Raw genomic sequence first — 27,322 nt, forward strand, 5'->3', positions numbered from 1 at the left:
CAGGTGGATGTATGCGTCAAGGGAGCTAGGGTCAGGGAGATGACATTTGGAGGCTTTAGGATATTGCTCGTATATGAAGCCACCTAGAACAAGTAGGAAGAGGGGGAAGGAGATTCTGAAGCATCACGTTATTTATTGCGGGAGATAGTTCATGGATACCGTGCCCTAGAACTCACTCCTCCTGTGCACATAGAATTCAGTTCAGTTTCTGCCTCTGCATTTTTTCTCTTGCTCCCAGTGCTCTTGGTGGGGAGCCCACGATTAGATCTAACAAGCCCCCTTTGTCTTCCGGAAGCTGATCTCTCCGCTGTGCTTGGAGTGCCCTCCGGCTTTCCCTGAATAACAACAGCCGAAAGTATTCAGATTTTTAAAAAACCTAACAACCTTCCAAAGGTCAATATTGAGAAATAAAGAAATGAATTATTCTATTGTTAGGCAGCTGCATGTCAGGGTAAGAGAGAACAAGAAATCATGGTGGGTAAAGTATCCACTAAAGGTTAAAAATAAGAGAAAGGAAAGGAAGGAAATAAGAAAGCCACTTTTCATCCTTAAGAGATCTGATAAAGCTTAGAACCAAGGCTTTAGTTAAGATCTTTATCTTATGAGCAGACTAAATGCCAGACTGTCAAAAAGGGTAAAACATAAACTTAGTACGGTACATAAAAGCTCTCAAACTCTGACCCTTTCCTTTCCAACCTCGTCATATCTCATTATATTCTGGTCACTCTGCTCCAAAATCCCCTAAACATGCTACACCTGTTGGCCTCTCCATGGTTTTGTTCCCCTTTTGATTCCGGGCAAACTCCTACTCATCCTTCAAAGCCCCTTTTTGACTCCTGGCGAACTCCTACTCATCCTTCAAAGCCCCTTTTTTTTTTGACTCCTGGCGAACTCCTACTCATCCTTCAAAGCCCTTTTTTGACTCCTGGCGAACTCCTACTCATCCTTCAAAGCCCTTTTTTTTTGACTCCTGGCAAACTCCTACTCATCCTTCAAAGCCCCTTTTTGACTCCTGGCGAACTCCTACTCATCCTTCAAAGCCCTTTTTTTTTTGACTCCTGGCGAACTCCTACTCATCCTTCAAAGCCCTTTTTTGACTCCTGGCGAACTCCTACTCATCCTTCAAAGCCCTTTTTTGACTCCTGGCGAACTCCTACTCATCCTTCAAAGCCCTTTCTTGACTCCTGGCGAACTCCTACTCATCCTTCAAAGCCCCCTTTTTTTTGACTCCTGGCAAACTCCTACTCATCCTTCAAAGCCCTTTCTTGACTCCTGGCGAACTCCTACTCATCCTTCAAAGCCCTTTTTTGACTCCTGGCGAACTCCTACTCATCCTTCAAAGCCCTTTTTTGACTCCTGGCGAACTCCTACTCATCCTTCAAAGCCCTTTTTTTTTTTACTCCTGGCGAACTCCTACTCATCCTTCAAAGCCCTTTTTTTTTTTTTACTCCTGGCGAACTCCTACTCATCCTTCAAACGCATCTGCTCTACCAAGCGGGTGGTTGCAGTCACTCTTTTCAGTGCTTTTTGTATTCCTGTATGGTTTATCATGAGCTGACAGCCAGTTCCTTAAGGGCAGAAACCCCAGGTGCTTTTTCGGCAGCCCCAACACCCAGCAATGCCGGGCACGGCATAGGTAATCACTACATTTTTTCCTGTCTTTGGAATGGATATACTAAAACTTTAACAATGCTCTTTGGTGTAGATTTAGTTTCCGCTCCCATTTCCTGGATCTTGCTTCTAGACTTGCCTGAGTGGTTGATCAGGCAGGACTGATTTCCACCGTGGAGAAGGAAGGAAGCCCCACAGCCTGGACAGGAGGACAGCGTTGTCCCCAAACCCCCGGGGTTTGGTTTCTGCCCTCTTCACAAATGGAGGTTAGGGAGCCCCACGTACTCACCAATTTCCAATTTACTTAGGAGTTTGGCTCTTACCCTGAACTCCTAGAGCACAATGTCTCTGGACTTTCTGTTCGTAAAATCTGAACTGTCAGAAATCAATGGGCTTACCAGATCATTTTGATTACCTAAACGCACTAGCTATTGAAGCCGGGTCCTAATTTAGTTTCTGAAGCTTGAAGGAAAAGAGCAGAGGGATGCAGACTGTAGTCGTTTGTGAAAGCGACAGGGCTGTTAGAACAAGGGAGCTGGTCTTTAGGGAAGCTTTGTTGTAGCATAAGGGGTAATAGCACAAGTCCTTGCGTGTCTGTTGCAGATGATTACTTCCAGGACTCACAGACACTCGATCTGGGACTGACAGGCAGAAGGACCAGTCTTGATGTACTGTGCTGGGGTGGGCAGTCATGTGCTGGCTGGATTCCCTGCTGGCGTTCACGTTCATCTTCCTCGTTACTCCTCGGTAGCATCTTGAACTGAAATACACACGATGGGGTCTGTAGGCCTGAGCAGGGCTGGGTCGGGAGAGTGTCTGAGATCCAGGAGATGAATGGGTGGGGCTGTGTGTGCCTCAACGTGCTGTGGTAGGAAGAGTGGTCACCAGCAGGCTGGATGCTGGGTTCTTCTGCGAGTTTTCTCTCCCCAGTGTCCTGGGAGTGTCTCTGTCTCCAAAGAGACACCGCATTTGACTTCTGACCTAGAAAATAAAGCATGCTTGCCTTTCTACTGCTATGGAGACCTTTTTTTTTTTATTTATTTTTTTTTTTATTTAAAAAAAAAATTTTTTTTTTCAACGTTTATTTATTTTTGGGACAGAGAGAGACAGAGCATGAACGGGGGAGGGGCAGAGAGAGAGGGAGACACAGAATCGGAAACAGGCTCCAGGCTCCGAGCCATCAGCCCAGAGCCCGACGCGGGGCTCGAACTCACGGACCGCGAGATCGTGACCTGGCTGAAGTCGGACACTTAACCGACTGCGCCACCCAGGCGCCCCTATGGAGACCTTTTTGAAGCAAGGAGTGCGTTCCTCACGCCTCCCCGTGCCTCCCCGTGACAGCTCACTGTTTTTTATTTTTGAGACAGAGAGAGACAGACCATGAGCAGGGGAGGGGCAGAGAGAGAGGGAGACACAGAATCCGAAGCAGGCTCCGGGCTCCGAGCCATTAGCACAGAGCCCGACGCGGGGCTTGAACTCACAGACTGAGAGATCATGACCTGAGCCGAAGTCGGACGCCCAACTGAATGAGCCACCCAGGCGCCCCACACTGTATTTTTAAAAAAAAAATGTTTATTTATTTTTGATAGAAAGAGAGCGAGCACAAGTGAGGGAGACAGAGGATCCAAAGCAGGCTCTATGCTGACAGCTGAGAGCCCAATACCAGGCTCGAACCCACGACCCATGAGATCATGACCTGAGCCGAAGAAGTCAGATGCTTAACTGACTGAGCCACCCAGGTGCCCCAGTTCGCGGTCTTTTTTTTCATCAAACACAGGCAAAAGATGTTGGGGGGTGGGGGGAGGAAGTGAACCTGAAATCAAGCTAAAAACATACAGTCCAGTGCCTACCCAGTCTTCGTGTTTTCTCTCTTCTTTCTCTTGTATTCGTTATCTAGCTGTGCAAAAAATACATCCCGGACGGTAGCTGTTTGAAACAACAAATAAGCGACTACACATAGGTTCCAAGGCTTGGGAACCTAGGCGTGGCCTGTGGTGTGTCCGTTTGTCGGCCAGGGCTACAGTCATCTGAAGGCTTGACTGGGGTGGGAGACTGCTTCCAAAAAGTCTCACTGACATGTGGTTGGCTTGCTATGTGGGCCTCTCTGAGGACTGCTCGAGTGTCCTTATGGCATGATAGCTGGCTGTCGTCAGAGCAAGTGACCAGAGACAGAGAATGAGTGGGGCAGGGCACAGAGGAAGAGGGAGAGAGAGAGCAAGAGGGGAGGGGAGGAAGGACGTCACTGTGTCTTTTGCAACCTGCTCCCTGAAATCCCCTGCCGTTTTTGCCTGATCCTATTCCTCGGAAGCAAGTAACTGCATCCTGCCCCCACCCAAGAGGCAGGCAGTCAACCCTCCGTCTTGTGAAGGGAGGAGTCTCAAAGATTTCGCGGAAATATTTTCACTACCACAGCCCTCTGTCCGAGTCCCTCCACGCCCCCCCCCCCCCCCATGTTTCTGCATCTTTCCACTTTGGTCCTTGTCTCGTAAGTCAGTGAATCCGCATGCCTCCAAGTCAGCTGTCTCATAAGTTAGCTCATTCTAGGGGAAGTGTAAGCTTCCTGTAGATTCTCTCAGGCCCAGGAATCCTGATACCGTTTTCTTTTTGTTTTTTTCTTATAACTCCATGTCTCTTCTGCGGCACACCGAAATATATTGATGCGACTAATTCATATGAAAGTGTAGGGGGCTTGTCAGCTCACTGGTCCAAGGGGCTTCCCATTTTTAAAAGGGACAAGGCGAATTCTCGCTTTAGGAAGTGCCTCTTTAACCTAACGCAGAGACTCTGCTGGTAGCGGTTAAGTGTGGCGTGTGTCTGGGCAGAGCTAGGCTAGTCCCACAATGTCGCAAGGCGATTCTGCTGGAGGGAGGCATGAACACGTAGGAGGAAGGCCTTCCTCAGACCTGCTGGCCAAAGTGCTCTCTCTCTTTGTTCTTTCTGTTTCTCTCTCTGTCTCCTGTCTCCCCCTCCCCCATGTGTGTGTGTGTGTGTGTGTGTGTGTGTGTGTGTGTGTGTGTATCTTTGTGGCTTAAACTGGCATTTCAACACCCCCCCCTTTGCACTGTTTGCACCTCTTCTGATTCTTAGTAGCTCTTTTCTCTTTTTCTCTCTCTAACTTCCTACCCACGCCTACCCCAGATGTTATTATTAGCAGGCTTTGTTCCATAACAGACTTGTATTATTAGCAGACTTGTTTCATTCAAAGAAAAAGGAAACGAAACTTCTGCGCCTCTGCCTAATGTAGCAGCAGACTTTAGTTTAAATACGTTGTATTTCATTTCTAACCGGGTATATATAACAGAAAAGTGTTTCTTAAATAAAACTTGTTTTCCCGATTCTGAAAGCAATACATATTAATTCCAAAGAATCTGGATTTTATATAGAGAGGCACAAAGGAGAAGTTTATAGTTGTCAGTTACTCTGTGATCAGAGATAACGGAGGTTAACATTATGATGTATGTCCTTTAGCCTTTTACATACATGAACCCACACACACACTTTGGGGATATGCTGTATATACTGTTTCATAATATATTTACTTTTTTCACATTAATATGTTAGGGTGAACATTTTCCCATGCTAGTATTTTTCTATAAAATATTTTATTAATTTATTTATTTTAAAATGTTTATTTAGGGGCGCCTGGGTGGTTCAGTCGGTTAAGCGTCCGACTTCGGCTCAGGTCATGATCTCGTGTTTCGTGGGTTCGAGCCCCGCGTCGGGCTCTGTGCTGACAGCTTGGAGTCTGGAGCCTGGAGCCTGGAGCCTGCTTGGGATTCTCTCTTTCCCTCTCTCTCTGCCCCTCCCCTGCTCGTGCTCTGTCTCTCTCTCAAAAATAAATAAACATTTAAAAAAATGTTTAATGTTTATTTATTTTGGGAGAGAGAGAGAGAGAGAGGGAGAGAGAGAGAACATGAATGGGGAATAGAGAGAAGGAAAGAGAGAATCCCAAGCAGGCTGACAGCACAGAGCCGGATGCAGGACTTGATCCCACAAACTGTGAGACCATGACCTGAGCCACAATCAAGAGTCTGACCTTTCTTTAACCAATGGAGCCACCCAGGTGCCCCACTATAAAAATATTTTTTTTTCAACATTTATTTATTTTTGGGACAGAGAGAGACAGAGCATGAACGGGCGAGGGGCAGAGAGAGAGGGAGACACAGAATCGGAAACAGGCTCCAGGCTCTGAGCCATCAGCCCAGAGCCCAACGCGGGGCTCGAACTCACGGACCGCGAGATCGTGACCTGGCTGAAGTCGGACGCTTAACCTACTGCGCCACCCAGGCGCCCCTATAAAAATATTTTTAAGTACTACATAGTACTCTACTATATGACTACATAAAACTTTATTTAATCTATTATTTTTGGACATTTAAGATACCTTGCCCCTCCCCTATGCACACTTTTTTTTTTTTTTTTTTTTTTTTGCCTATTAACAATAATACTGTGGGGGCGCCTGGGTGGCGCAGTCGGTTAAGCGTCCGACTTCAGCCAGGTCACGATCTCGCGGTCTGTGAGTTCGAGCCCCAAGTCGGGCTCTGGGCTGATGGCTCGGAGCCTGGAGCCTGTTTCCGATTCTGTGTCTCCCTCTCTCTCTGCCCCTCCCCCATTCATGCTCTGTCTCTCTCTGTCCCAGAAATAAATAAACGTTGAAAACAAACAAACAAAAAAAAAAAAACAAAACAAAAAACAATAATACTGTGTGGAACCTGCTGGCATTTAACTTTTATCCACATCCATGATTATTTCCTTAGCATAATTCCTAAAATTCCTCGTAATTCCTAAACAGTTGGATTAAATGGATGCACATTGTAAGTTCCTGGTACCAAATTCACTTCTAATGGAGCCAAATTAACTTCTAGAAGGGTTATGCTAATTTCCACTCTTGTCAACAATGTATGAGAATGCTGTTTTTCTACACTGTAGACAATATCGACTATAGTCCATTTTTTTGTCTGTCAATTTTTAGTTTGATTCTATTGTGATCAGAAAAATATACTTTGTATGAATTCAATTCTTTAAAACTTATTGAGATTTGTTTTACGGGTTAGAATGCTATCTTGGTGAATGTTCCACGTATGCTTGAAAAGAATGTGTATTCTTCTCTTTTTAGATGGCGTGTTCTGTATCAATCGGGTCAAGTTGGTTGGTAGTGTTGTTGAAATCTTCTACATCTTTGCTGATTTTCCTGTCTACTTGTTCTAGCAATTACTAAGAGAAAAATGTTGGAATCTCCTATAAATCTGCATTTGTCAATTTTTTCTTTCTTTTTTTTTTTACAATTAAAAAAAAAGTTTATTATTTATTTTTGAGAGAATGAACATGAGCAGGGAAGGGGCAGAGAGAGAGAGGGAGATACAGAATCTATCTGAAGCAGGCTCCAGGCTCGGAGCTGTCAGCACAGAGCCCAATGCGGGGCTCACGCCCGTGAGCTGTGAGATCATGACCTGAACTGAAGTCAGATGCTTAACTGACTGAGCCACCCGGCTGCCCCTACTTATTCTTTTTATCAGCTTTTGCTTTCTGTGTTTTGAAAGCTCTATTATTATGGGCCACTGTATCGGCTTTCTTATAGCTTCTTGAAGCATTGATCCACTTATCATAATAGAACATCTTCTTTTTTTCCAGTTTTACGGACAAATATTTGACATATACCACTGTATGTGTTTAAGGTGGATAGCATGATTGTTTAATGTACATATACTGTGAAATGATTACCACGACAGGTTTAGTCAACATCCGTTACCTCACGTGGATACGATAGCAAGGAAATAACAAAAATGTCTCCTTGTGATGAGAACCCTCAGGATCTACTCTCTTAACAACTTTCCTTTACAGCAATCAGTAATGTTACCTATAGTTACCATGTTGTACATTATATCCCTAGGGCTTACTTATCTTGTGACTGGAAGTTTGTACCTTTTGACCACCTTTTCTCAATTCTTCCTCCCCCGTACACCTTAACATTCATATTTATCCCTGATAATATTCTTTGTCCTGAAGTCTATTCTGTCTGCTATAAATAGAAACTCTTGAGCTTTTAAAATTTGTGTTGTCTATACACCATAGATTTTCCCAGCCTTTTACTTTTATTTTAATCCATCTAGGCCTATTTATGACCTGAGCCAAAGTTGGACGCTTAACTGACTGAGCCACTCAGGCACCTCTATTTTTTACAATTTTTTAAAAAGTTTATTTATTTATTTTGGGAGAGAGAGCATGGGGGAGGGAAGAGAGAGAGATGGAGAGAGAGAGCCTGACATGGGGCTTGAACTCGTGAACAGTGAGATCGTGACCTGAACCAAAATCAAGAGTTGGACACTCAACTGACTGAGCCTCCCGGGTGCCCCTCAGTAAATCTTATTTACAAAAAAAGGCAGCAGGCACGATTTGACCTGTGGGCTATAGTTTGTGAACTCTGCTTTAAATAATAAAAAATTATATATTAAGGAACAGAATGTTTTTAAAACATTGAGCCCATATTACCATATCTGTTACTCTTCTCCACTCCTGCCTTTATTGAGACTGTGAATTTCATTTGACATCATTTTCCTTCTGGCTGAAGAAATTTAACATTTCTTACAGACCTGGTATGCCTCAATACATCATTTCAGCTTTTGCTTGTTTGAAAAATCTTTATTTTGCTTTTGTTGTTGAAAGACATTTTTGCTTGAAATAGAATTCTAGGTTGACAGGTTTTTTCCTTTCACTACTGTAAAGATATATCTGCATTGTCTTTTGGCTTCCATGGTTTTGGTCAAGCAGTAGCTATAATTATTATCATTTCTCACCTTATATAAGTCATTTTTTTCCTGGCTGCCTTGATAATTTCTCTCTTTATCTTTGAGTGTTCAGTAGTTTGATTATGACGTGGCAGGTGGTTGTGTGTGTGTGTGTGTGTGTGTGTGTGTGTGTGTGTTGGGCCTGTTTGGGGTTCTCTAAACTTCTTGGATCTGTGATTTTTCATCACAGAAAAAATTCTTGGGCATTATATCTTCATTCCCTCATCAAACATGTATGGGATGTCTCCTGTGTGACATGAAGGGACAAAGATGAATAGCCAACAAAGGTTGGTAACACCCACCCCTCCCCATATCTCTCTCCTTCCTCTCTCTTGACCAACACACAAGAAGAGTTGAAAGAATCAGTTGCCAACACTTCACCCACTCATCTAAGAATACAAGCTTTCGGCTTTGGGCCTGGGCCGCCATGAAGGTCAAGATTGCTTGTGGGTTTCAAAGCTCCTTTGGCTACAGGTATTGCTTTCCTGCCTCTACTTCCTTCTTTCTTCAGAACGCTTCTTGCTTTGGAAGTCCAAATGACAGGGTGATGGATGAATCACTTTGTGGTCCCAGGCCTGGAACTGAGCCGTTCAGCCACTTCCTAGGATTCTAGAAGGTTGTGATTCTAGGAGGCTTATGAGGTTCCTTTTCTCTGTCTTCTATATTCCAAAGTCCCAAGAAATAAGTTTGGTGGTATTTGATTTGCTAAAAATCATATAAATTGAAGTTTTCTCATTGCAGTTTTTCTCTAGAATATCAGGGTTGTGTTTTTTGCTTTTGGGTTTTTTTTGTTTGTTTTTGAGAGAGAGAGAACGAGCAAGGGAAGGGTGGGGGGGAGGGAGAGAAAGAATCTCAAGCAGGTTTCACACCTAGTGGGATCTCACAAAAATCAAGAGCCCGAATCAAGAGCTGGACACTAAACCAACTAACCCACCCAGGTGCCCCTGGAATATAGTTTTCAAAGTGAGAATCAATGGGTGCCCAGGACAGTTCTGGTTCACACCCGTTGTCTAAGAGTAATTATTAATTGCACCCCCATTCACTCACAAAAGGGCTTATTAGACAAAAAGCTATCTGGTCATCTGAAGTGAAGAGACTTCAAATTCAGTTTTGTTACAGCTTAATTCATTTTCTCATCTGTTCAGTGAGTCCAACAGCGCTTCTCATAAATGTTACGAAGGCAGGTGAAAGGTGAGAAGGAAATGCTTTGAACTTGCTAGAACAAAGTCACTCTAGAAATACAAGGTGGTTCATTATTCTTATTATGATTTTTATTATGCCTGCTGGCTTGTAACAGATGTGCTCAGATTTAGGCACTAGCTGAAACTTTAGGTTGGGTTCGTAATTTTGTACATTTAGTTATATATTCTTATGAATTTATGTTTTTTTTTTTTGAGATGCCTTCTGTGTTCCTGAAGATCTTCAATTGTCTTTCCCTCTCTCCCACTTTTTTCTCCCCTAAACTCCCTACGTCCCAACCTCTCTGCACCTCTCCTCCAAAAGCAGTGGACTGCTTTTGTGATGTGGGCGTTGGGGTATCTATTAGGGGCCATGCCCCGGGGCAACAGGATGGGGTCCAGCAGCTCTCCACTGTCTAGACCAGGGTCGGCAAACTTTTTCTACCAAGGGCCAGAGAGTAACTGCTTTAGACTTGGCAGGCCACGTGGCCTCTGTTGCTACTACTGAATTCTGCCTTTGTAGCACAAAAGCAACCATAGACAACAAATGAGGGCGTTTGTGTTTCAATAAAACTTTATTTACAAAAAGGCCCTTGGGTCGTAGTTTGCTGGCGTTCTGGTCTAGAGGGCTGTTTGAGGGCCCTGATTTAACCTGGGCCTTCCTCTCAATAAGCCATTCTAAACCAGGTGTAGGAGACATGTTCACACTTAAAGGAGGCCTCAGGGATTCCTTCCTCAGAGGCTAAATAATAACTCCCTTCCCTTCCCTCTTTTGATAAAATGGGGCTTTCTTAGGATGGTGATGGGTCGGTATAGATTTATTCATTATCCGACAATTAAGGAAATTAAGATCTGAAGCATTGACTGGTCAACTGACAGTCACCAGGAAAAACAAAATCTAAGGGACTGGTTTACAAGGCCATGCCCAGCACTTGCAGTGGGAAGAAAACCCCACTGTGCAGGCCTCCTGTCGCCCGTCCCGTTCACTTTCACACAGCTGCCCACCTCATTTCCATAGTTCCCTCCTTGGGGGAGAAAAGAAAAACGTCTCTGTTTTTATGTGGGTGGGTGGCCCTGCAAGAGCCACTCGAGGGAGGCGGAAGGGTGGTGTCGGAGATCCAGTAATTGGAGGTTAAGTATTGCAACTCTGCGAGAATGAGTGGGAGCTGACAGCAAAGTTTAGCTCAAACTTGGCTCCCTCTGCTCCTAGTTACGGTGCTGACCTTAGGATGGCTTTGCCAGTCGATGCACAAAGCCTCCCGAGACAACAGCCCCAATGGGGTCACGTGGTGTCATCGTTGCGTTAAGCGTCACTGACAAGGTGGTGGCTAGGGCAGAGTAGATGGCCCTTACGTCCACTAGACTCAGAGGCTGAAAGGTCAGTGAGCACTCATTGATTCTGTTGTAATGAAGCTATGGATCTTCTTTACAGGTTGTGGGTTTCCCTTGGAGGGCTGGTACTGAGGGCCGTAAGCAAGAGGTGGCCGTGGGCAGCAGGACCTTTGAGAGCAGCTCTTCTTGGAGGAATCCTCATGGCTGCCTGTGATTGAACCGTTCCGAGTTACCGAAAGCAGTACATTCCAAGTTCTCAGTTTACAGGCGTGTTAGGAGCCAAAGGTTGCCAAGAAGTCAGGTGTTTGGGACCTGGAAGGTACTCTCATAGAAACAATGTCGTGCATTGTGGTGAGGTGGTCGCCAGCTTGCTTACACCTATGTAACCCATAGTGAACTGGTCTGTTAATACTGCCAAACCTGCCCAGTATAGGGAGCATTGGGGGACCAGCAGATAGTGGTGGGATCACATTCATCCCAGCCCCCGGGAGCATCAGAAGCTCCCTCCCTTCTTGCCCCACCCACCGTTGCAGAGACTAGCTGTGGGTTTCAAGCCCTGAGAGGCTCAATGGTCGGAGGCGGTGGGGGAGGGGGGGAGGAAAGGCTGTTTCTGGGCCCCAGGGAAGCAGGTCGGGCAGCTGGAGGACAATGGTCCTCCTGCCCAGGAGCCACTAGGCTGCATCCAGTTCTCAGCGGACTCCCTTATGTTATTAAATATATTAATGTTTATTGGTTTTCTTAATCCAGCAGTAATGAGAATTCATTTTCGAAAACTTAGAAAATGTAGATAAGCAGAAGGAAGGAAATTTAAATATTCCATATTGTCATCAATTTAGTATGGAGACTTCCAGGTTTTTCTATAAATGTGTATATATATATATTTATATTTCTATATTAATAATATGGAATATTATTATAATATTATTCAGTATGGAGACTTCCAGTGTTTTTCTATAAATGTGTATATATGTATTTATATTTATATAAATACACACATATGTATATATTCTTATACTTTGGATAACATTTATAACTTGCTCGTCATTTAACAATATATCGTGAATATTGTTCCTGTCATTGAATATTTTCCTGCAGCATTTCAAAGTGGATGGACATACCATCATGTATTTAACCAACTTTCTACCGTTGGACTATTAGGCTTTTCTATCAAAGACAACCCCGTGATGAGGCCCTTGGCATTGTGATTGTCACATGGGTCCACTAGTTTTTCCTTTGGATAATTCTAAAAGGGGACAAAGGGGACGTGTGAGTTAAGACATTTAATAACTTATTATCAACATACCTTCTATCCCCAGTTTGGGAGAAACTTACCTTCACCTTTCTAACACTTGATATTTAAAAATTTAAAAACCCCTTGCTAAATTGACGAACAGAAGAAAGTCGTATTGGGTTTGGTTGCATTTTTTTTTTTTGGTTTTTGAGTATTGGTGAGGTTGTACATGACGACATGTTTATGAGCCCTTTTGTGAATTGACTCCTTTCCTCTTTACACCACGACATTGGTGTTTTGGGATTGTTCCAGCCTTTTGGAACAGGAGGAAAGGATCCGGGTTTTATTAGTCTTTGAAATGTAAACATGCACAAACCCTCCCAGGGTAGTTAATTACCTCCCAAGTCTTGCTCTCATTCCCTCAGCCTCTGACCCGGGCTGCCCGGATGTTCAGAATCACCGACAGATTCACACCCACCAGGACCGAGTGCAAACCTTACCAGTTTGGAACTGTGATCTTTTAAATAATAGGAATGGAGAATGAACTCGGATCAATAAAACAGGGACTCATGAAAGGCCTTAAAGGCAAGAAATAGCCATCTGCTCTGAACAGGCATTTGGGTTGTTTCCAGTCTTTTGTTGTGGCAAATAAACTTGCTATAAATGCTCAGGTATCTGGTGGGCACATACACCTATTTTGCTTGGGGTATTTACGTAGGACTGATGGGTCAGAGGGCTGGTCTATATTTAGCTTTAGTAGCTAATGTTAAACCGTTTCCAGACAAAACAAAACAAAACAGAAAAACACCCGAACTTACACTCCAATCAAACAGTGGGTGAGAATTTTACATGCTTTAAAGTTTTACTGACTTTTGATATTTTCGGATTTCTAATTTTATTTATAAGGCTTTATATTTCTTTTAATAAGCTCATGTGGTGTCACATATAATTTATATTTTTACTTTGTTCATTTTCCTTCTTTTTATTTTTTTTTAAAGTTTATTTTTGAGACAGAGAGAGCACGCACACACACACACACACATACACACACACACACACACACACACACACATATGCGTGAGTGGGGGAGGGGCAGAGAGCGAGGGAGACACAGAATCCGAAGCAGGCTCCAGGCTCTGAGCTGTCAGCACAGAGTCTGATGTGGGGCTTGAACCCATGAGCCGTGAGATCATGACCTGACCCAAAGTCGGACGCATGGGATCATGACCTGAGCCAAAGTCGGACGCTTAACCGACTGAGCCACCCAGGCGCCCCTACTTTGTCCATTTTCATTTAGTTCAGTTTTAACATAGATTTATAATCTCTCTGATCTACGGAGACAACATTTTGTAGAACCACCCTACTGTCAAGATTTTATACAACATTTTCTAATAAAAAATTCTGTGTATATTCCCTTTACGATAATTTGCTCCCCTTTACGTACTATCTATAAATCAAGACTGACTTGGGCTCATATCCTGGCCACACAACTAATTGGCTGTGTGACCCTGGGCAAGTTACTTAATCTCTCAGAACTTTGGGTTCCCCACCTGTGGAGTAGGAGTAATAAAACCCGTCTCTTTGGCTTGTTGGGACGATAAACGAGATAGCATATGTAAAGTGTCTAACATGTAATACATACTCAGTAAATATTAGTTTCCTTCTGTGCTGGAGGCAAAGACATCAGGTGCCTCTTAAGGACTCTTGCCTCATTGGTTCACAAAGCTATTAAAAATAGGCATGGCCTTACTTAGCTTCCAACTGTACCTGGCTGGTTGGCAAGAAACCCAAACCATTAAGCATTGCCTTGACCTCACTGCACTCTTGCTTTACGCTGCACCCCAGACGAATCTAAACCCCCTGTGCGACGTTTCTGATCTTGCTTCAGGACAGGAATAACTCGATATAAAACCCGATCTTTTGATGCTCCACAGGTTTGTGGGTTGGAATACTCTCTCTCTCTCTTTTTTTTTGCCACATTTTGTGCACATTCCTTCAGCGCTTGACATTTACATCTATCTTCTAGAGGGGAGGGCGGCTGGCTCCCCAGTTTAGCCAGAACGTTGCCGAGTAGATTGGAAGAGGGGGCCACTCTATATTCTGGAGCCAACTTCATGCCCACTGACTGGAGATCCATCCATCTCTGTCGCCAGGTGAAGGTGCTGGCTCCCAATCCACTTGACCCCTGATCCTACTTATTTGCAAACACTTTAAAAATGGACGGCTATGCAATGGAGGATGAAAAATTCAGGATGCTCAAAAATGCTGATGACTGCCAGAGAAAGGGCAGCTTATCTGACGATAGGCGCCTTGGAAATGCTCAACACTTCCCTTCTTGTGTTGAGCCCTCCCTCCCAGCAGTGCAGGCTAAGAGGGACCGACATCAAGAAGGTGCCGGCTTGCTTAGTAAGAAGTCATTGTCCATCAAGAGTTCAAATACCGACTCAATAGAAAAAAGGAACCCTTTTTCTTCCCAAGGTTAAGCACTGTGCCATTTGGAACAAGGAATCCCAGTGGAGAGAAGGATTTAGTTTCTTTCTGGAAGCCATTTAGGAACATCCAGTACTGTAACTGAAGCCCATTAAATAGTCCCGGATAAGACACATCCTTCTTAGTCTCTTTGGAAGGCATTCCTGGTCTCCGCCATCATGGCTGTCACCTGAGTTTCCAACCCCCTTCTCTCCCCTGAGCTATGGTGTCAGGTCTCTCGTGGCCCCAATCCAGTACTCGTTGGGGCGCTCGTGAAAACATCCCAAGATGAATCAATCATCTTACTTCCCCTGCTGGGATTCCTTCTTGTTTCTCTTATTTCTGTGAATGGTACCACCATTTTCTTGGGCAATTCTTCCCACCCTGCTCAAAAACAGGTGTGATTTATTGCTTTAGGTGAAGTGCTTCTGTCACGGTACCTGTAGGTGAAGCTCCAATATGCATTCATTTCTTCTTTCACAGCAATAGGATTTTCACCAGGGTTGTCCAGGATCAAGACTCCATTTTTTATCTATCTATCTATCATCTATCTATCTATCTATCTATCTATTCATTTATTTGTGACCAGCAGTGGAGGGACAGAGAGAGAGGGGGGCAGCAGATCTGAAGCAGGCTCTGTGCTGACAGCAGAGAGCCCGAGGTGGGGCTCGAACCCATGAACCGTGAGATCACGCCCTCACCCGAAATCAGATGTTTAACTGACGGCGCCAGCCAGGCGCCCCTCGAGTTTCATTTAGATTCCTTTGGCCCTGGGTGTGGACATACTAAGGTGTGGCCAAAGGGCTGTGCAACGTCGAGGTCATACCCTTAAAGGGAAGGAGAGTGATTTCCTTCTACCCCTTCCTCCATCCTGCTGCCTAGACTATGGAGGGGGTGGAGCAGGCCAGCTGGGAGAACGCCAGGAAGGACACCACCTTAAGGATGACAGAGCGACTGGAAAGGAGAAACCTGGTCTTAGACACAGGAGGCTGCCGTACAAGCCTTGGGCTCTCACATGTGCAAACTATTACGGGAGAGAGAAATCAATGTCTGCTTTAAGTCCCGATTGTTTTTGGTCTCTGTTAGAACGCTTGAAATGTATCCCAATGAAAACAGCCACCAGCGAGGCCCCGTTGCCCCCAAGCTCTGCCTCAGAGCTCAGTCAACTCCTAAGATCCGGCTGATTTGAAGGCAGGATTTGGATGCTAACAATAGTGGCGGCTGGGGGAGCTTTGATAGGAAGTGCCCCTGTGTTAGTTAGAAATACAGAGGCTCAAAGTCTCCACATCGTCTTTACTTCTCCTTCTGTCTTCTTTTTTTTTTTGATTTTTTTTTTCAACGTTTATTTATTTTTGGGACAGAGAGAGACAGAGCATGAACGGGGGAGGAGCAGAGAGAGAGGGAGACACAGAATCGGAAACAGGCTCCAGGCTCTGAGCCATCAGCCCAGAGCCTGACGCGGGGCTCGAACTCACGGACCGCGAGATCGTGACCTGGCTGAAGTCGGACGCTTAACCGACTGCGCCACCCAGGCGCCCCTCTCCTTCTGTCTTCTATAGTCACGACCCTGAAATCTTTCCTCTTCTGATGTCACTCTTACGCTCCCCGCTCCTTCTTGTCTCCAGTTCTGCAGGGCTTTGGCTTTGGGTGACATTAGCGGCTTCCTAGAATTTTTCTCTTTCTTCTTTCTGTGTTCCCCCTCCTTTCTCTCTCTCTATTTTTAAAATGTGTATTTATTTATTTTAAGAGAGGGAGAGACGGAGAGAGATCGGGGGAGGGGCAGAGAGAGAGAGAGAGAGAGAGAGAGAATCCCAAGCAGGCTCCATGCTGTCAGCACAGAGGCCGACGTCCCCTTTCTGTATTTTGATACTAGATTAATCTTTGTAAAATAGTTGTTCCAGTATTTTGATTTCCCTCCATAGATGTCTAGTGACCCCTATATTATTTATAAGCTTCTCTGACCTCATCTGCCATCTGCCTTAAGTGAACTTTCCTCACCTACTGGGTTAGTGACCACCGTCCTCAGAAACCTGTTTGCTCCGTTTCTTCATGACTTTGCTCATAGGGCCTCCTAAGTGTGGTGCCTTTTCCTTTTGCTTTTCCTCTCCAAAGTTGGCTCAGTCCCCACAGGGAGGAGGCCTTGACCTCTGCTTTGTCTGAAGTTCCCATTCCTCCTGCAGCTGGTCGTTTAATCATTCTTGGTATGATGTGTCTCTTGCGAATTCCCCTAGTTCTCAGAGCTGTCAGAACTTTGGGGTTGCCGATGATTCAGAGGTTTTTTCACTCCAACTAGATTATAAACTCAAACAGTCTTAATCCGACCCCCTTTCTTCCAAGGTGCCCTCCCCCCACCACTGCTTTGATCGTATTAGAATAAAACGCAAGGTGAAAGTCCACTGGGGGCAATCGAGTTGCCACAGCACTTATTCACTCTGAATGTTTTACGCCTTCACTTTCAGGCCATCTTAGGGCCCCCCCTGTGCCCTTTGAAGTAAATCACAACCCTCGCTTCCTGTTTGGAGTTTGGAGGAGAACAGTGCCGTGACGGCTCCCCGTACATAAAGTGACTAGGAGAACACCCTGGCCAAGATCACAGGCTCCTTGAGTTGAATCAACAGATGACCGTCTATCCCTGGTCTCCCTGTGTCAGAAACGGAATCCCTCTGACAGAAGCAGCAGGACAGGAAAGGCCACAGAGGCAATCTGGGCGATTTATCTGTGTCAGGGTGGATTTCTTTCTCTAGAAGAGCCTGGCTAAACTCAGGGACGACTTCTAATTCCAACACAGTGGCAACACAGTGGGAGCATAATAAATGCTTACTGGCTGTCTGCCCACTGAAAGAATGGCTCCCGGTACCCTTAGCGGTGGGCTGGAGCTCTGATCTCAGGGACGAAATCACCCACAACTTTCTCTTTTCCTTGTCGTATTTGCTTCCTGAAGCCTTTCTCCAATTTCTAGCCAGCCTGACTTTCATTTCCTGTCTCCTTTCTGCTTCTACCTGCTTTGTGTTTCGTGTGCTTGACTATAGCTACCATTTGGAGAGCAAGCTACTGCAGTACCCTCAAAAATAATAAGGCTTTCCAGTGTGCTGTGGTTTTTATATTATTATTTATTATTATTATTATTATTATTATTATTATTATTATTTTGCAAGAGGCAGTAGACTTCAAAGGTTTGGGCTAGCATTTAAAAGCAGGGTAGGGGCGCCTGGGTGGCTCAGTCGGTTAAGCGTCCAACTTTGGCTCAGGTCATGATCTAAGAGTCTGTGAGTTCGAGCCCCGTGTCCGGCTCTGTGCTGACAGCTCGGAGCCTGGAGCCTGCTTCAGATTCTGTGTCTCCCCCTCTCTCTGCCCCTCCCCTGCTCGTGTTCTGTCTCTCTCTGTCTCAAAATAAATAAGAACATTAAAAAGATTTTTTTTTTTAAATAATAAAAAAAATAAAAGTGGGGTGTAAATAATGGGCATTCAGATGCCTCGGGCAACTGGAAAACACCTCTAGCCTAGCAAGATGTAAGTGGTGTGGTAGAATGTGTTTAGAAAATGAACTTAGGGTGGCGGCTGGGTGGCTCAGTCGTGAGTTCGAGCCCCGCGTCGGGCTCTGTGCTGACAGCTCGGAGCCTGGAGCCTGCTTTGGAGTCTGTGTCTCCCTCTCCCTCTGCCCCTCCTCCATTCTCACTCTGTCTCTCTATCTCAAAAATAAATAAAAACATCAAAAAAGGAAAAAGAAAATGAACTTAGGTATCTTAGTAATTTCGCATTTATTTTGTTGGTGGGAGCAGGTGTTTGCTTTGCAGCTTCGCAATAATACCAGGTAAGGGTGAGTCATAACATCAATAAGGTTTTTTGTTTTTGTTTTTGTTTTCTAACGTTGGCAATGTTTTTCAGACAAGGGAGCTTCCAAGTCAGCGAAAAGAAAGTCACTGCTCTGCTGTTTATCTGATTGAGCAGAGGGCCTGAGAGCCCCAGGAGCTGGGAGGGAGTACGGTTTGGAGCAGGTTGGGGAGGACGGGGAACTGTAGGACTCACTGTGGGGACAGGAGAGCAGCGTGCGGGGCCCCGGAAGCCCTTGACTGGTCAAAGTGCCTGTGGGGCTGTCGCTGTGATTTAAAGCTCTGAGAATATAAATTAGCAGGAGGTAGGTGGAGGGTGGATGGTGTCATTCTGGCCCCGAAAGGCCTTCATAAATCAGTGACAGCGGAGCCCCAGCCAACTCCCTTCCAGCTGGTTGCCGGAGGCCCTCCTTCCCAGTCTGCTCAGACAAGTGGAAAGAAGGGATTCCTGAGTGGGTGGGATGCCGCAGCGTGGCCCGCCCTGCCCCTACCTGGGGGATCCGAGCGCCTGGGTTTTCTCTGGAGCTGTAGGCTTTGACGTCGAAACCTCAGAATCCTTGCTCCAGTGGTCGGATTCAGATGCCGGCCTTGGGAGGGATTTGCCTTTGACAGTGGTGGCGATGACGGAGTCTTTAATGAAACAAATTCTGCCCTGTTGGAGAAACACAACGGAGCTCTCTCCCAACGGTGGACAAGAATGGTCTGTTCCTGCCTTCGAGCCTTTGTGCTTTGTTAACAGAACGTCCCTGGCACATCTGTGCTCCAGCGTGCTGCTAAAAGCTTAGCTCTGTCCTTGCACAATACTGGGGGACGCTGTCAGAAGGTCAGCTTAAGTCCCTCATCTAAAGGCGGAGGGAAGCGCTAAAACCCTGCCAAGATCCCGGGGACGTTTCCAGTTTTAAGGTTTAAACTCCTTCCCCGCAGCCGGCCTCCCACTTCCACGCCAGCCCACCAACTCCTCCCTCTCGCGAGGGTAGAGTTCTGGGGGTCCAGGGTGTCTTGGGCGCCCGTCTGTAAAGCAAGAGCACCCAGCCAGGGACACCAGGCGCCACGTTCTTTCTCTTTAGTCTCAGTTCTGAGCTCCAGCAGGCTTAGTATTTACGGAAGAACCAAGTATCGCACTGAGGTCAGCTGTGGTCACCTTTGCCCCCTGCACTCACTTCCCTCTCCTGGTAAGCAAGTAGGGCGCGACGTCATCTCTTTAGTAGAAAACAAGGGAGTGGGGGAAACACGACCTCTAAGCGGCTCGTAAGAACTGGGGAATAAGATTCAGATGTCTGTCTGCACCTCGGCCAATGTGCCTTCTTTTCTTCCCGGGAATGCCAAATCCCTGTAACGAACCACGAGCGGTAACTTACTATATTGCCATTGCCCTGGGCTAGGGTTCCAGGCACCTAGGCTTGCCCCCTTTGTCTCTGTGGGCTGCTCCGCTCAGGGGGGGAGGTGATCTTTTCACGGTGCAGGGGCAGAGTGTCTATTTCTGGGAGGGGAAGTGTATGGGGCTCCCTCTTCACTGTGGCCAACGTGAACCACCTTAACTTTTGGATTCACAAATGCTCTGTTGTTTGTTTGCTTGTTACTAGCGATATAAGAATAAAGAAGGAGCAACAGACAGACCGAATACCTGGAGACACTGTTTCTGTACACACAGGAGGGCAGAATTGTTCCTGAAGCATAAAATCTGTCTCCCACAGGGCTTTTGCCTTAAAAAAAAAAAAAGTTTGTTTATTTTAAAAAAAAAATTTTTTTTTCAACGTTTTTTATTTTATTTTTGGGACAGAGAGAGACAGAGCATGAACGGGGGAGGGGCAGAGAGAGAGGGAGACACAGAATCGGAAACAGGCCCCAGGCTCCGAGCCATCAGCCCAGAGCCCGACGCGGGGCTCGAACTCACGAACCGCGAGATCGTGACCTGGCTGAAGTCGGACGCTTAACCGACTGCGCCACCCAGGCGCCCCAGAAAAAAGTTTGTTTATTTTGAGAGAGAGAGAGAGAGAGCAAGTGCGAGCTGGGGAGGGGTCGAGGGAGAGGGAGAATCCCAAACAGGCTCTGCGCTGTCAGCACAAAGCCGATCGCGGGCCCTGATCCAACGAACTGTGAGATCATGACCTGGGCAGAAATCGAGAATTGGACGCTTCACCAACTAGGCCGGCCAGGCACCTGGGGCTTTTGCTTTATGTATCTGCCCTTGCTCTGCTACTTTGCGGCTGTGTGGCCTTGTACGGATTACTTTACGTCTCTGTGCCCCATTTTCCACATCTGATAAAATTAATCATAATATTATCTCATAGGATTGCTGTGAAGACTAAATGAGATAACAACGGGAAAGCTCTTAGAACAGTGGTGGGCACACAGTAAGGGCTCAAACATGTAAACATTTGCCGTAGGTCTATGTATGGCTTTTGTGATTTTTCTTTTAGTCAAGCATCAGCTCTCATTTCTCGTCTTTTCTTTGTGTTTGGATTCAGGCCGTGCGAGCGCAATCTGCCTGCCTTGGAGATCCCTCCATCCGAAAGATCATTTCCATTTCCGGGACCACCCTCTCAGGATTCCTCTGGGAACCCAGCCGCCGGGCACCGCTCCTCGCTTTCCTCTAGGCTCCAGAATGACCTACGCCAAGCACAGAGCAGTCCCCAGCATGGCTGCCGCGTTCCGGTTTCTTTGTCAATGTGAAGCGTCCTCGTTGCCGGTCGCGTTGCCATCCCAACGCCCTTTCTGTGCTCTCGGAGTGGCCAGCAGGGGGAGCTACGCGGCCGTTTCCGAGCCCCAGGCGGGGCTTTGTGACCGGCCAGGGCTTCTCCTAAGGAGTCCTAAGGACAGTACCTGTGGATCTTAACGTTAGGGAAGATAGAAACCGTCCTGGGCGTGGCATGGAGATTCACTGGGTACTTCTGCAGATAGAACCTTAGGAGTCAGAAAGCTGGGTGTTCTAGCTGTCGAGAGCTTTGCCGTCAGACATCCCTCTGATGAGATTTCTTAGCTACCTTACCTCCAGCGAGTGGCTTAAACTCTTCCAGGCACGGTTTCTTCATACGAAAAACTGGAGAATCCAAGCTGCCCTCAGGGGGATGCTGGAAGAGTCTCTGTGTGGCTAATAGAGATCTCAGCCACGGAGGCATTCGGGGAATGCTAGGTATCATTGCTCAGTGAAGGCTGAGCCAATTTCGAAGCACCCCGACCAGAATTCTCTCTCTCGGCCCTTTTCTCTCTCCTGGCCCGATGGCCTCCTTTTCTCTCCCTTCAGCTCTGCATTCTCTCCCTGCCTTTCCTGCCTGTAGCTGAGGCCTGGAACCCACGCTGTGGACCTCATCCTGGGCGACGTCTATCCTCCCGGTTCCTGGATACCTGGGTGGGTGTGAGCAGGGCTACTCCAGGGTCTGGGAGCCTGGTGGTAGTGGTGGTGGCTGTGATGACGGGCACGGCCCCAGCTGGGCCTGAGGACGTCGGGTTTCTAAGGGTCCAGCCCTCAGCTTCCCTTTTTTTTTTTAATTAAATATAATTTATTGTCAAATTGGTTTCCATTTCAACACCCAGTGCTCATCCCCACAGGTGCCCTCCTCAATGGCCGTCACCCACTTCCCCTCTCCCCCACCTCCCATCAACCCTCAGCTTGTTCTCCGTATTTAAGAGTCTGTTATGGTTTGCCTCCTTCCCTCTCTCTAACTTTTTTCCCCCTTTCCCCTCCCCCCCGGTCTTCTATGAAGTTTCTCAGGATCCGCATATGAGTGAAAACATATGGTATCTGTCTTTCTCTGCCTGACTTATTTCATTTAGCATAACCCTCTCCAGTTCCATCCACGTTGCTACAAAAGGCCATATTTCATTCTTTCTCATTGCCAAGTAGTATTCCACTGTGTATATAAACCACAATTTCTGTATCCATTCATCCGTTGATGGACATTTAGGCTCTTTCCATAATTTGGCTATTGTTGAAAGTGCTGCTATAAACATTGGGGTACAAGTGCCCCTATGCATCAGCACTCCTGTATCCCTTGGGTAAATTCCTAGCAGTGCTGTTGCTGGGTCATAGGCTAGCTCTATTTTTAACGTTTTGAGGAGCCTCCACACTGTTTTCCAGAGCGGCTGCACCAGTTTGCACTCCCACCAACAGCGCAAGAGGGTTCCCGTTTCTCCGCATCCTCGCCAGCATCTAGCGTCTCCTGATTTGTTCATTTCACAGCCTCACCTCCACTTGGGCACCTGTTCAGGTCTGGGTTGACCCGGGTAGTTTGGGTTGGGGCACATGTGGAAGTCTCCATGCATTCTGTCCTCCGAATCTCAAACGACGCTGCCTTTGTTCTGCAACTGGAGGGCCGGTCTCAATGCTCTCTGTCCTCAGGGATAGGTTTCCTTTGTTTCCATTTGAAACGCCGCGTCTCTTAGTGGACGGATAAAAGCCCTGTGCGTGGAATGACTAACTTGTTTTGGCCCTGGAAGTCCTGTGTCCCTGCAAAACCGTCAGTCCCAGGTGGGGCCGGCCACCCCGTGGGACAGAGCATGTAAGTGGTCTCAGGTGGGGTAGCCCTGCAAGCCCCTGTGGCCGTAAGAGTCCCAGGGAAGACAGTTTCGCTCAAGAAAAAAAAATGTGCCATTTCCTCCCACCACCAGAATCGATGTTGGCCGCACGCAGACATTTCTCGCAGCACCTGATGAATGGGGGATGCGGGCCAAGCTGCTGTCTTCCAGAATTTGGCAGTGAGAGGGGTCAAAGGCAGACCTCAATCCAAAAGAAGACACCTTGAGGGGCGCCTGGGTGGCTCAGTCAGTTGAGTGTCCGACTTCGGCTCAGGTCATGATCTCGCACTTCGTGAGTTCGAGCCCTGCATCGGGCTCCGTGCTGACAGCTCGGAGCCTGGAGCCTGCTTCGGATTCTGTGTCTCTCTCTCTCTCTGCCCCTCCCCCGCTCATGCTCTGTCTCTCAAAACGAATAAACGTTAAAAAAAATTTTTTTTTTTTTTCAAAAGAGGACACCTTGGGGGCGCCTGGGTGGCGCAGTCGGTTAAGCGTCCGACTTCAGCCAGGTCACGATCTCGCGGTCCGTGAGTTCGAGCCCCGCGTCAGGCTCTGGGCTGATGGCTCGGAGCCTGGAGCCTGTTTCCGATTCTGTGTCTCCCTCTCTCTCTGCCCCTCCCCCGTTCATGCTCTGTCTCTCTCTGTCCCAAAAATAAATAAAAAAAAAAAACTTTGAAAAAAAAATTAAAAAAAAAAAAGAGGACACCTTGGAATGGCCACCTGCCTCTGTCCAGCAGCCCCTTGTCCAGGAGCCCTCAGGAGCGGGGCACTGGAGCCTTGGCCCCGGGACCCCCGAGGCAAGGCTGCAGCAAGCCCTTCTGGAGAGCGACTCCCGGACCTTTGCCTCTAATTGGCCCCCATTTCTGCACACAGCCATTTCCTCTGCCCGCGGCACAACTCATAAAAAGCCAGGCTTTCTTCCATACCTTTGAAAAGTTCAAAGGAGCCCATATCCTAGGGAGATCTGGCGGCACAGGCACCTGGATCTGAGGGGACTGAGGGCTCTGGGCCGCTCCCCCCCCCCCCCCCCCCCCGCCTTTTACTGCTTGTCAGTGTCAGTGTCCCAGGCTCCAGGGGAAGGGAGGCCCAAACCCACCATGGCCAGCTCTGCTCTGTTTTATGGGATCAGGCTGTGCTCTTTAACCCTGCCCTGCATTTTGCAGCGGGAGCCCTCATGGCCACGGAGCAGGTCACGGAACAGATGTCAAGCCCATCCTAGAGCAAGCGCGTGATAAAGCCAAACTCACTGCTGGTGAGTCGGTCAGCCCTGCTCCGTTCAGAGGCTGCCTCCACGGCTTTGCTCCCATCATGCTTCTGCTCTTTTGTGGGGACCCTTTGTTGCAGTTGGGGGTGGAGCACGGGCGAGCTTATCTGAGCCCAAGGTGCGGATGTGTTCAGATTAGCATAGGGTTTGCAGGCTCTCAGGCATAGCTTTTTGGCATTAACTGAACTTGGTTCTTCCCCACTATCCAAATTGGTGATTTTTATGCGGCACCCTCTTAGACACTTACCCTCAACTTCAGACCAACGGTTTCGAGGGGAAAATGAAACGGCTTTGTGCTCTCTATCCCGACTGGCGTCCCTTACGAGGTGTTCAAGAAATGCTTGCTAATTGCACGAATCAAGGCGGCTTATGGAACAGGAAACTGGGATCTTGAAGGGGAGCCTGGTTTTGTTACTTACAGGTGTCTAGACAGAGGATGGGGCTAGATCGGAAGGGGAAAATTTTTATCTACTTTCCTCCCCTCAATGATCTTCGCTCTTTGACTACCCATCAAACCCACTGGTGGAGGAATACGGTGCACTTATTCAGTTGCGCTCCCGTGTACGGCGGAAGGCTCGCCAGAACCTTCTGCGTGCCCTACACCCTCAAGATGCCAATCACCTCAGGATGGCTCAGTTTGCCGGAGATCCAGAACCCAGGCCCTCTGGGTTTTCCTTTCCTCCGGTGTTTGACTGAACCCCTCCTGGAGCCCCAGTGGGCAAGTGCGTGGCATCTGTGTCCACATAATTCGTGGCACCTTGGGCTGGAATGTCTGCCTGTTGTGCCACATCTAGATCATTGAGGGTGAGGGTGAGAGTTGAGCCCTCCCTTTCCCCCAACACACACACGTACACACACACGCGCGAAGACACAAACATCCACCTACTCTCACCTCTCCCCACCGCCTCCCCGGGGTTGAGTCGGGCTAAGAGAGAAGACAGGACATTTTTATCTGTATTTAATCACCACATTCTCTCCCACAATTACTCTGTGGGATTCTTCCCATGTATGTGGACCAACTGCTCCACGTTGAAAGAGTTTGAGGCAGCAATACCTCTGACGGCTTTCGTAGGTTATTTGTTCGCGTCTCAGACTCCTCTCCTAAATCCTGCTAGGGCACACGTCCCCCCAGCTCCACCCAGGTTATGAATGTCATTGCTGAGCTCTGCGTAACGAGGTTTGAGTTCGGTTTGTCTGGCGACACTTCTGGATGTAATCTGTTCCGTGCAATGAGTCACCAAGGTCAGCATCTCCCCGCGAGGGAGGTTTCTGTGTGGGTCTGGCTTGTTCTCCTGACCAGCCTCTATCACTTCTGAGTGCTGTGAGCTTGGAATTACTGTGACACCTGCCCCTTGGCCCTCCAGCTACTTGGACATACTTTGGCCTGTCTATCAGGACTCGTTTTGAAAAGCGAGTGGGATATTATAGTAAAACGTCTGATACAGCTTTTCTCACCCGCAGCTGTGACCCATTGGTGACATAAATTTGATGGGTTGTGACCAGCGTTAAAAAAATAAGTAAGTAAAAAATAGAACATATAGTGGTTTTTCTTTGTGCTGATGAAAATGCTAGATGTTCCAAGATTAGTTTGTGGGATGACTGCCCAGCTCGGGAAATATACTAAGACCTCTTGAGGTGTATACTTGAAATGGGTGAATTTTGTGCTACGTAAATCATATAGCAATAAAACGATTTATAAAAAAAAAAAAAAAGATTGGGGCGCCTGGGTGGCTCAGTCGGTTAAGCGTCCGACTTCGGCTCAGGTCATGATCTCACGGTCCGTGAGTTCGAGCCCCGCATCGGGCTTTGTGCTGACAACTCAGAGCCTGGAGCCTGCTTCAGATTCTGTGTGTCCCTCTCTCTCTGACCCTCCCCCATTCATGCTCTGTCTCTCTCTGTCTCAAAAATAAATAAACATTAAAAAAAAATTTTAATAAAAAAAAAAAGATTAGGAACCCTGAAAAAAAAAAAACCCATCAAGCTGTATGTTTGAGATCTGTGTGCTTTATTGTGGTATGCTAGACCTCAATTAAAAATTAAATATAAACAATGGCATAGAAAAGATCAGAGTACCTCACATGTAGAAGGGCAAGCATGAGTTTTATGAAATACATGTGTCAATGTGTGTGTGTGTTTGTGCACTCGTGCGTGCATTGGGCTACGGTAAGATGTGCTTCTTCCTGTGGATTGTTGCGTAAAATGTTTAAAGCCTAAATGTGTGGCATAGATCGGTCCAGTGAAAGTAGGCATTTAACAATGGTTATGTATCCCCTTCCTTCTCTTCTAGAAACCCAAATTGTGCCCATGTTCAGTCACGGACCTTAGAGTGTGACCTGTTTCTGCCCCAGAGAGCAGAAATTCTGCCTAGCTAGAGAAGCCCCCCTCTTCTGTGTGCACACGCGCGCGCGCGCGCACACACACACACACACACACACACACACTCAATTAAGTCAAGCTGTCTTTTCCAGTTAAATAAACATCACACTCCTGGAAGGAAGAACAAATAGCTGGTCTCTCCCCAAAGAAAATGTGCCTCTGGGCTTCTGGTTTGGAAGGTTTTGTAATGTTTACTTTTCAGTGTTCTCTACTTGACTCTTTCTCTCTTTCATTTGGTTTTCAATACCGCGCGGTTTAAATGAGCTGTCTTAGCGCTGTGACCCCCCGTGGGGGGTTGCTCTGACAGGCACGTGGCTCCCCCGGCCCCTTCCTCCCTCAGAAGTGTGAGTGGTGGAGCTTGTGTGTGGAACCTGGAGATACAGAACCATGGCTGTTGTGTGGGTGGGCGCGGGGCGGGGGTCTCAGCCACTGCCGCCACCAAGACATGTGTGGACTGCTGTGCCATCCGGGTAAATCGACTAGGTCGTCCAGTCCCCGGTGACCTCATGAAGAGGACCAATTTGCAGGTTAGCTCTGTTGACTCTGTTTCACCGAGGATGGAAAGAGAGGGTTTCCGTTGCCTTTGGACAATTCTGTTTCCTTTGGTTGGTTGCTCGCGTGACACCTTCCATGACCACTGAGGGGGCTGACACAGATGGGCTGGATGGAGAGACCAAGTTGGGAATGACAGGATGGCAGCTTCTGTTGGCACATTGGCGGGGGGGGGGGGGGGC

The 27,322-nt window shown here is 47.1% G+C and overlaps 2 long non-coding RNA genes across 2 annotated transcripts; one reads left to right on the forward strand and one right to left on the reverse strand.

Moving 5' to 3' along the window:
* Positions 1 to 18,345: 18,345 nt before the first annotated feature.
* Positions 18,346 to 20,142, reverse strand: LOC147575823 (uncharacterized). The gene is made up of 3 exons (XR_015241976.1): positions 20,061 to 20,142; positions 19,597 to 19,766; positions 18,346 to 19,088 (listed from the first exon to the last, which is right to left on the reverse strand). It is a non-coding gene; the product is annotated as an uncharacterized LOC147575823 (long non-coding RNA).
* Positions 20,143 to 20,899: 757 nt separating this feature from the next.
* LOC147575824 (uncharacterized) lies at positions 20,900 to 23,346 on the forward strand. The gene is made up of 4 exons (XR_015241597.1): positions 20,900 to 21,785; positions 22,515 to 22,650; positions 22,748 to 22,935; positions 23,045 to 23,346. It is a non-coding gene; the product is annotated as an uncharacterized LOC147575824 (long non-coding RNA).
* The last annotated feature ends 3,976 nt before the right edge of the window (positions 23,347 to 27,322 follow it).

This window comes from Puma concolor, chromosome D2, assembly GCF_028749965.1.
Source record: "Puma concolor isolate L17-30 chromosome D2, mPumCon1.1.hap2, whole genome shotgun sequence".
In the NCBI taxonomy this organism is placed as follows: domain Eukaryota; kingdom Metazoa; phylum Chordata; class Mammalia; order Carnivora; family Felidae; genus Puma; species Puma concolor.